At 30.5% G+C, this 10,562-nt stretch overlaps 1 pseudogene; it reads left to right on the forward strand.

The window, feature by feature from the left end:
• Nucleotides 1–346: 346 nt before the first annotated feature.
• Nucleotides 347–7,579, forward strand: LOC105115343 (GPI transamidase component PIG-T-like; annotated as a pseudogene).
• Nucleotides 7,580–10,562: the final 2,983 nt, after the last annotated feature.

Here is a 10,562-nt window from a genome sequence, read left to right on the forward strand (position 1 = left end):
TGCCTCCCTCTTAACTTGGGTTGGACCAGGCCTAACCATGTGGGCATGGGTTCCAAACTTAGACTAGTTGGGCCATCAAGGCCCAATAACACTTTTTTTTTTAAATGGGTTGGACTCAGCCCACCTATATTGCTAGCCTGAAACAAGTCTAGCCCATCCCCATAACTGCTGGTGAAAGCCAACTGTGTAGGACGTGAAGTAATTCAAGTCTTGCATGCAAGTTGCAAGAAAAAAAAGAAAAAAAATACATGAGAGGAGAGCTGAAGAAGTTCACCTAGGCTAAGGATGTTGCTAGCAGTTTGATTGGTGGTGCATGATCCGAGTGGAGGTGGCGTTGATGAAAGACATGGTAGTCGATGTTGTTGTAGAAGGGAAGTTCATAGAAATTATCATTTGGGGAAGAGGGATTGCAGCTAACAAGGGAATTATGGATTTGATGGTTGGTCACGATGGTGTTGAAGAGGGAGTGTGGTGGTTATTGATGGCCGAAGAGGGTGGCTCCACTAGAGTTAAGAAAGATTCTAACCAATGGCTCAAGGTGGCCATTAAGAACTGTCAAAATAGCTGCAAGGTCAGGTTGGCCACTTTGGGGCGGCATTGTGATCGTTGTGCTGTCAATCAGCTAGAAAGAACTATGCGAGGTATGGTCAAGTGTCAGGCCATTACTTTCGTATATGTTTTGTCAAATCTAGTAAAGAGACGAAGTATTAAATGCTCTTGAAAAATAGCCATTTGAACAGTCTTTTCTAGCTAAAGAAGAAGAAGACAATGAATAGTATCTTTAAGACAACATCGTTTTGGAAAGTTCAATTTAGTTCTTTAATTTTTAATTTCATTCAATTACACCCCTGATTAACTTTAAACTATCAATTTGTGTAATTTTACCACTGTCGAACTTTAACATTACCTTTGCATTTTAGTGCTTTTTTCATTTTTGTCTTTGGCCTTGGATTTATATAATTTGACCTTTAATTAACTATTAAACTTTTAATTCTCTTTAATTTCACCCTTGATTTCAGTTAATTAGGCCTCAATAGTTCGACGTCTTTTACAAAGGGTTCTTGACTGTGATTTTCTTCAATTTAATCCCTAATTGACCATAAACTTGATTTTCTTGTAATTTTACCTTGATTTCAATCAATTGACTTAATAAAAATTAAACTTGGTGTCCTAAAATTCTAATATTCTCAATTAATCTCAAACTGAGCCTTCAAATTTAATTTTTTGCTAATTAAGCTCTTAATAAAATTAATTTGACCCATTTAAAGTATAATTAAGTCATTGCACCTAATTAAATCATTTAATTGGATCTAAAATAATTCTTGAACATAATTTAAATTTTAATTTGGCTCATGATTAAATTAAAATGGCCTATTAGAAATCTAATTATGCCCAAAAACTTAATTTTTATGCAGATTTATTTAATAATAATAATAATTTAATTTGATCTTAAATTTGCATTGTCTCTAGTTTTGGTCATAATAAGATACAATTAGGCTTCTGACTTTGTCCAAAATTACAGCTTGATTTTATGCATTTATGAAATCCTTCCTTAACCAGCTTTTTTTTTATTACTAGTGTCCTTGTTATTATTATTTATGTTTATTTTACAAAGGAAAAAAAAATATAAATTTGGGGAATAACATAGAAACGAGTTATGACAGTTTATATTATCGTTATGGCTTTTAACAATTTCTTACTTAAAATGCTTTTCGACAATGATAACTCTAATGATGATTTTTAATTATTAGCAGCAGTAACAATTGAAGAGGAAGAAGAACAACAAGTTAGTAAGGGACAATCATCATGATGATGTGGTCCTTCCATTCCATTTTAGAGACTTGAAGGTCATAAAATGCTTTTACGTCACTATTATGTTGAAAACCCTTTTATATTCTTCACCTTTCTTTCGAATGAGGTTTTGGATGAGTTGTCCACTTCTTTTACATATTAAATCTACAATAGAAGCATATGATCCATACTTTCTTTAAAAACAAAATGCTTGTTGATTTCTCGGATTATCGCCTTTTCAAAAGATAGTAGCCGTAATAAGAATCCTTGTATATGGAGTATCCAGAGATTTTATGGATGAATATTTGCATATCATCAAAAGCACCTCAATAGTATGATCATTGAATATTAGCGAGATGTTGATGGGGTTGACTTTAACTATGAACCAAATGATCTTATTTCAATTATATCACTTTTTTACGCGAATACACCTAAATTGTTTTGATTAAACACATCCTTGTATTAGAAATAAAGAAACTCATTCACAACATCTGTTGGACCTTATTGAGTAGTTATGGTAAAAACATGGTAAAGAATATAAAGTAATATATGTTTTTTCATATTTACATATGTTAACATCCAATGATTTCCTCAATAAAACATGCAGAAATTACCTTATCAATGTAAACTCATATGGTAAAAACCTTAGAACCCACAACTAAGATTGAATAACACCTAACAAAGCTAAAATCAAGTTGAAAAATATTCTAACCTAGTGATCACCTAAACCAAAAAATTATAGTTACTAGATGAAAATTGACACGACTAAAAGATTGATGTCTTCCTCCAAGTGTACGAGTGTTGAAGTAATAAATAACCCAGTAAGATAACAGTTGAACTACAGGGAGGTTAACTATATAAATTATAAACAACAACAACAATAACAACAATAGTAGTAGTAGCAACAACAATAGTAGTAGTAGTAGTAGTAATAATAATAATAATAATAAGTTAAAGAGAACTTTGAGATTATAATATTAATGTGAGGATTAAACAATGATAAAAACAAATGTTAAGATTAGAGGATCTACTAATGGTATTTCAAATAAGTATAATATAAACTATTTTTATTACTCAACTGGAAACCACACACAAATCAGGTTCCAATCGGATTATAAATTGTTAACATAATTACATTAGTTATCTTATTCCAATAATACTAATAATTGTAAGTATTATCAAGTATTCATGATTATAACTTATGTTAACAACAAATCAAGTTCTTTTCATAGCACAAATATCAGTTATACCATACGGTTAGGCTATGAAAGTGCTAAGTATTTGTTGTACCAAGTGTTATACAACACAAATCTAGACTAACCATTTATAAGTTAACTAAGTAAAGAAAAATAAATGAGAAGCATAAACAAGAAAATAATATAAGCAAAACTTAAGCATTACAATAAAAGGAGAGTAAGAACATGATCTTGATATGAAAACTAAGATGCCTAAATGCAAGGAAAATGCCTCCTTTTATAGGCTAAAATTAGAAAGTATTGATTTATTGATAAATTATTGAGTGGATGACCACATCTTGACTTGATGACAATCCTTATATTCTTGTCTGAACAAAACATCATTGCTAACATCAGAATTTGGACAGACAAAGCATGAAATTCTAGAAAATTATCTCAGCTTTACAAAAAAATAAAATAAAATTAAGGTCTTTTGGATTTCTAGAACTCGAGATATGGCCTGAACACTAAACAGTGTCTAGGCTGCAAGACAAATTCAAAATTTTCCGTTGTTGTCAAGATTTGGACTTCCGAACAACAGAATGTTTTGCCTTTCCATGAATATTTTAGGCTTATGTGTTAGCTTTCCATCCACATAGAGCAAACCTAAATTCAAGATCTACAGCTCTACATATGACCCAATGACCGAACATTGTTCTAGTTTGAGTTGAACCAGCATCTTTTTTCTTCTACAGCTCTACATATGACCCAATGACCAAACATTGTTCCAGTTTGAGTTGAACCAGCATCTCTTTTCTAAGTTTGGCCCTCTCTTTATCTTTTCAATTTCAATACTTAAAGTCATCAATCAATCCTTTCATTTATATGTTATGCCTGCATTTAAGATGAATATTTTTCATAAAATAAAGGTATTTTATGGTATCATACTTTTTATTATTGCTTTAGTTAATGAGTTATTGATACTTCAAGTGCAAAATGATGATATAAAATCATGATAAAAATGCACTTTTAAGTACTAATCATATAACCGACACATGTGCTTTAAAAAGAACTTAATTAGTTGTTAACATAAGTTTTAATCATGAATACTTAACAACATTTACAAGTATAAGCATTGTTCGAATGAAATAACTAATGTGATCATCTTAATAATTTATAATCCGATTGGAACCTTCTTTGTGTGTGATTTCTAGTTGAGTAATAAGAGTTTATACTATACTTATTTGAAATGTCATTAGTGGATCCTCTAACCTTAAAAATTATTTTTATCATTGTTTAATTCTTATATCAATATCACATATCAAAGCTCTTATTATTGTTATTGTTGTTATCCTCCCTATAGTTCGACCCGATCTTGCCGGGTTTTTTTATTTTTTTAACACTCATGTATGTGGGAGAAGACATCAATTTTTTTGTCATGTCAGGAATCATATAACACAAAACCTTATGTTTATACTTTTCAATCGGAAAAAAAATCAAAACTTTGTTTTCAACACTCCTACACGTGAGATAAGATATAAATCTTTTTGTTATGTCAGGAATCATATCACACAAAACCTCATGCTTATACTTTTCAATCAAAAAAAGAAATCAAAACTTGTTTAGTCTCTATAACTTCACCATATTAATTCAACCATCGAAACTTATAAGATTTATTATGCTTAGTAGTGTTCAAATTGAATTTCTTAACAAGCATAGTATTAGCAACATTAGTATAACTTCACTTTCAATAATCATATTACACACCTTGTTATTAATGTGACATTTAGTATGAAAGATGTTCTTTTTTTTATTGCTTATCTACCCATTTCATAGTAAGTTTTTGATCATCAGCCTTTGAAAATTTTTTTTCTTTATCTTCATAATTATCATCTACTCTCATCATTTACTTACTGTAGCCTTAATGGTAAACATTTCAACTTTTTTTTTACTTATGACCTGGAACTCTTTGTCTACTAATTACTAATTATCTCATTATACTTACTCATTAACACTTTCATTATAATTTTTATTCTATCTTGCCTTTCCTCCACAATTCTTTTTTTTTTAATTCAACATTTTTTAAAAACATTGTTTATAACCAAAATAAAGGTTAATAGCAAATAGAAAAAAATAATTATTTTTTTCTTCACACAAACCTCACATATCTACTATCACAATAAAGTTCACTTATCTCGTGTTTTCAATTTACTAGGCTTTTTGCTCTAATAGACTTGCAACACTTTTTACCACTTCCGTGTTTTCAATTTACTAGGCTTTTTGCTTTAATAGACTTGCAACACTTTTTACCATTCACTGTACTTTGGTTCTTAAAAATAACTAAATAATTAATTAATTAATTAATCAAACTATATAATGATTTATTTTATATTTAAAGAGTTAAAAATCAAGAATTATTCAAACTTTCAATTAAGGATAAATTTACTAGTAATAATGTCAATTTATGCGAATATAATAATAAAAATAAAGGTACAAAATAAAAACAAAAATTTATTATCAAGAAACATCGAAAGCTGTAAAACTCAAGAAAATAAAGAAATCAATGCAAGAAATTAAACTTGTCAGTTAATCCTGATTGGGTACTTAAAGAAGAAAATAGTAGGCACGGAATAGACTCCACTTTTCTTTATGAATTTTCAGTTGAGAAGTACAACAGCTCTAAACCATTTGATGTAGGCCTATCATGAAATTTCCTATAATGTGGTCATCTCGACATGCGCCATTACATGTTTTTGATGGGAAGTGGGAATGAAAGAGGTGCAAATGCTATCTTGTTGAAATCTACTGATGAACTGAATGATAGTCCCCTGGGTACAATTGCTATCTTGTTGAAAAGTGCTAGTGATGGATGTGAGTTGCATGATATTAGGGTATATTGTCATTCTCTCCAGTTGTTTGTGGATGATCAACCAAAGGCAGTCAGAGCTTTGTGGAAAAGATGCATGTTTTTCCTTCCACAGACAAGATATCAACTGGTATAATGGAGATGGTTCTGAAGCTTCCTTGTGGTGTGAAATCAGCTGCTTTGATATTAGAGTTTGATAAGGTAGGCTTAGCACTTCGTTGTTTTCTAGTTCGACTCGGAAAAATAGAGTGGATTGATGAATGAATTCTGGTGTGGTAAAATATTTAATATCGTGAGAAACCAGCCTGTGGACACAGTGGCAAACAGCAAATAGATTGTAATTTCCTGTCTGCTAGATATTTTTATAGCCTCAGCTTTTGCATAATTAACTTGAAATGTTGTCAATGCTTTGCGTGGACATCCTTCGTTAATCTGCCCAATACTAAAAGCACATTATGATAGCTTTTTCAATGAACCTAACGGCATTAAACTAAGTCATCTAAATGCTCCATTTCACCGAATCTTGCTATTCTGATGATTTTCAACTTGTAAATTGATGCACAGAGAAAAATACTAATAGTCTAACAGAATGGAAAAACATACTGTTATTAACGATCACATGCACCCAGGACTGTTTCTTGTACAGCCAAACTGTATTTTATTTGTGTTTCTCATCTACTTTCTACGATACGTTAACAGGGATTTTTGCACATTGATGATTACCCTCCAGATGCTAATCAAGGATTTGATATTCTGTCAGCTGCAATAAGCTTACCCAACTTCCATGCAAACATGTTTTTCCCTAGCAGTGACTCTGTGAGGAAGTCACCCATGCTGTCTAAATTTCAGGTGATATGATCATCTAGACTCTCAAAGTGCTGGACGACAATTCAAGTTTATTTGATTGATTATGGATCTGTGATGCAGGAAAAGAGTCCTGTTCTCTCTTACACTGAGGTATTACTTGTACCTTTGACAACTCCTGATTTTAGCATGCCGTCCAATGTCATCACAATGACTTGCACTGTATTTGCACTATATTTTCTTTCACTTGTCAATGTACTTCGACAAAGGGTTGGAGAGGAGGAAAGATTCCTTGAAAGCAAAGGTAACTGGTGTCTCTTGGATTGTTTTTTTTTGTAACTAGAATATGGTCTCTGAATGGCCCTCTCTCATGGATCAATTCAATATTTACAATCTAAATATCGGTGATGGTGAATCAACAAAACTCTTAAAGTTGCTGGATTGGATGCTAGTTATATGATGATATCCACAAATCAAAATATGGGCGTGGTATCCGAGACATTTGTTCTGAGCTGATCATTTTCGATCCTAGAAATGACTGTCCTTCATTCTCAAACATTTTTCAAATGATTAATTTGGCTTGGCTCCTAATCTTTACTTTTTCGTTCCCCCATTTGCAGCTGCTGCAAAAACTGGTCGCCTTTCTGAAATGATGTCCAGAATGTCTGCCAAGATTAGAGGAAGATCAAAGGAACCTCCCAAATCACCTTCAGATTCACCACCATTGATGAATTCTAAATTAACACTTAAAGTCTTGTTCGTGGCTGCACTTGCTGTTGCATGGCGATATTATCTTGAATGAGAACACCAGAAGGCAAGTTAGGGGCCTGCAATGTACAACACGTGCAAATGGAAACGTACTTGCAGCATTAAGCCACGTGCTGTTCTCTATAATTTGGAAATCTGTTTCTATACGGTGTTGGTGAGCAGATCATCCCCATAAGCATCGTTATAACCAATCCATCCCTGATTGATTCTTCCATCCATTTCAGATGTTGTACCTTTCTCCAAGTGAATGAATTTAAAAACTAGGGTCGTTAAGTTGAAGAAGAGTGAAGTATCTAGAATGAAACAGCCCATGAAATGCCAAAGCTTTAGCACATAGAAACTGGATTTCGCTACGCCTCAATGTTAATCTCAAATTAAATTAGGAACTCAATCAAGCATAATAACGAGCAAGTGAAATGGCAAGTGCATAATAATTTGAAGATTAGTCCAGCCTTTCGGATTTTATCCATCCTTATCATTAGGTTTGATTTAGCATCTATATGATCTTTTAGTGTTAGATAATCTTATCGTCAAGTTTCTTGTAAATTTTAATCCGGGTTTTTTATTGTTTTGTAATGTAGTGGAAGGTGTTTTTAATTCAAAATTCACAATAATAATATTTTTTTAATTTTTGAAATTAACTAATTAAAACACATAATTATAACTCAATTTAATATTTTTTTAAATAAAAAATAATTTAAAAAACAATTGAAAAGGCAATTCCAACAGCCCTCCAAATTAGAACTTTCATTAATTTAAAGAAACGGTACATCAAAAGGGATTTTTTTTTTAATGTTATGATTTTTTTTTTCATTTTTCAAGTTATGAAAAAGAAATAAATAAAATAAAACTATATAAAGCATGTTTAATTCGGTTTAAGGAAAACGGGTATCAAGTAGTTGGACTCATTCTAGTCCAGATTATCATTTAACATCTAAAATTGGATGGAGGGACATGACTAGATAACGGAAACATTAAGGAGGCCTGCATTAAGAAAATTGATTGATGAGAAATGACATTGAATTTTTTTTTATTAAAACAAAACACAGAAGCGTTTTGAGCTAGTTATCCCAATGGGTACCTATCTTTCTAAATTAAAAAAAAAAGCTGAAATTTTTTATATAATCCTCTACTTTCATTTATTTATTTTTGTTATTTTCATTATTTTTCTTGATTGAGTTAATTATATTTTGATGTGCGATCTTTCAATTTTTTTATATAAGTATATCAATTTTTATTTTACTATTGAAATGAGCAAGATTTAATATATTTCTAATCACATGGTATGGTTTTGTGGGTCCATTTTGTCAAAAAATGTTAGCAGTAGAAATAAATGAAGGAAAATCTTTTCATAATTAAAAATCCAAAAAATCAAATTAATTAGCAAAAATAAATCTTAAAAAACATATAGAAAAAAAATAAAACTAGAAAGAAAAAAAACACATCTAAAAAAACTAGGTTATCGTAAAATATCTTCACATGTCAATCTCTCTTTTCCAAGTAATTTTATCTTATAATGAAACCAACTATAAATTAGATTAGAGATCACAATTGCTTAGTTTACATACACACAACACAACATGTAATTTATATAATCAAATAAATTTGTAATAAGAATCAAAATAGAAACCTAGCATACATTCTAAGCATATCAAAGACCATATAGAATTTAATTTGAATTGTTAAAGATCCTAATATGCATACTATCACATATAAAAATAGTTTAGATTATTCTAGATTTAATATAGATGTAAGATACTTTCTTATTGAAAATCTTGAAAATTAAAAGCAAAAAGTAATATGTCACTTTGTCAGTGAGATTTTATTATCACTTGGTGTAAATGAATATATACAACTAACCTCCTAGAATTCTAACAACACTTTAAAAAAATATACTTTATCTTAAATTTGCAAGTGATTATTACTTAAAAGTGCATTCTCATTAAGACTTTATATCATTATATTACATCTAAAGTATTATTAGATTCTCTAATTTAAGCATGTTTTATAATAACAAGTCTGATACTATAAGATAACTTTAATTTATGGTAAATGTTCATTTTAAATGCAGGTATATCTCACAATTCAAAGGATTGATTGATGTGATAAATTAATGAAAGTGAAAGGACAAAGAAAAGGCAAAGCTTAGAAAAGAGATGCTGATTCAATTCAAATTGGAGCACTATTCAGTCATTGAGTCATATCTGGAAATGTAGATTTTGGATTTAAATTTGGTATATATGGTTGGAAAGCTAAGACATAGACCTAAAATATTTATGAGAGTCTAAGATGCAATTCTGCTGTTTAGAAGTCTAAATTTTAGCAACAATAAAGAAGTTAGAATCTGTTATGTAACCTAGACATTGTTTAATGTTTAGCCTATATCTCGAGCTGTAGAAGTTCAAATGCACCGATTATTTTTTTATTGGAAAACTGAGATATTCCCAAAACTTTCATGAAGACTATCTGCCCAAATTCTGATGTTAGTAATAATGTTTTTGGCAGACAAGAAGATAAGGATTGTTACCAAGTTAAGAGGTGGTCACCTACTTAACAATTAGTTATCAAATCAATAGTATTGAATTTTGACATATAAAAGGAGACGTTTGTCATTTATTTAGGCATCTTGATTTTCAGATTAAGATCATTTTCTTGCTTTCTCTCTTTGTAATGTTTGTAATGTTCAAATTTTCTTTCATGTTATATTAAAATCTTATTTATGCTTTTCATCATAACTATATTCTTATCTAGCTTATCTATGTTCTTCTTTATCATTATTGTCGCTACACGATGTCGGGCGACGTCTAAATTTTCTTTCATGTTATATTAAAATCTTATTTATGCTTTTCATCATAACTATATTCTTATCTAGCTTATCTATGTTCTTCTTTATCATTATTGTCGCTACACGATGTCGGGCGACGTCTCCCCCCTTCCAAATTAGATACTAGTCCTAAAAATTAAGGTATTGGGTTAGTTATGATTAAGGGAAAGTAGACACCACCTTTAAAACATCATTTCAAGAGAAAGGTTACCCTTACTTGTGTATTTTTTATTTGATTCAAATGCTATTATATTTTGAGCCTATTTGCAAACTTTTTTAAGATGGTTAACGTCGGTCCCTAAAAATAGGAGACACGTTAAAAATGACATCAGTC

This window comes from Populus euphratica, unplaced genomic scaffold, assembly GCF_000495115.2.
Source record: "Populus euphratica unplaced genomic scaffold, PopEup_1.0 scaffold681.1, whole genome shotgun sequence".
NCBI classification, from domain to species: domain Eukaryota; kingdom Viridiplantae; phylum Streptophyta; class Magnoliopsida; order Malpighiales; family Salicaceae; genus Populus; species Populus euphratica.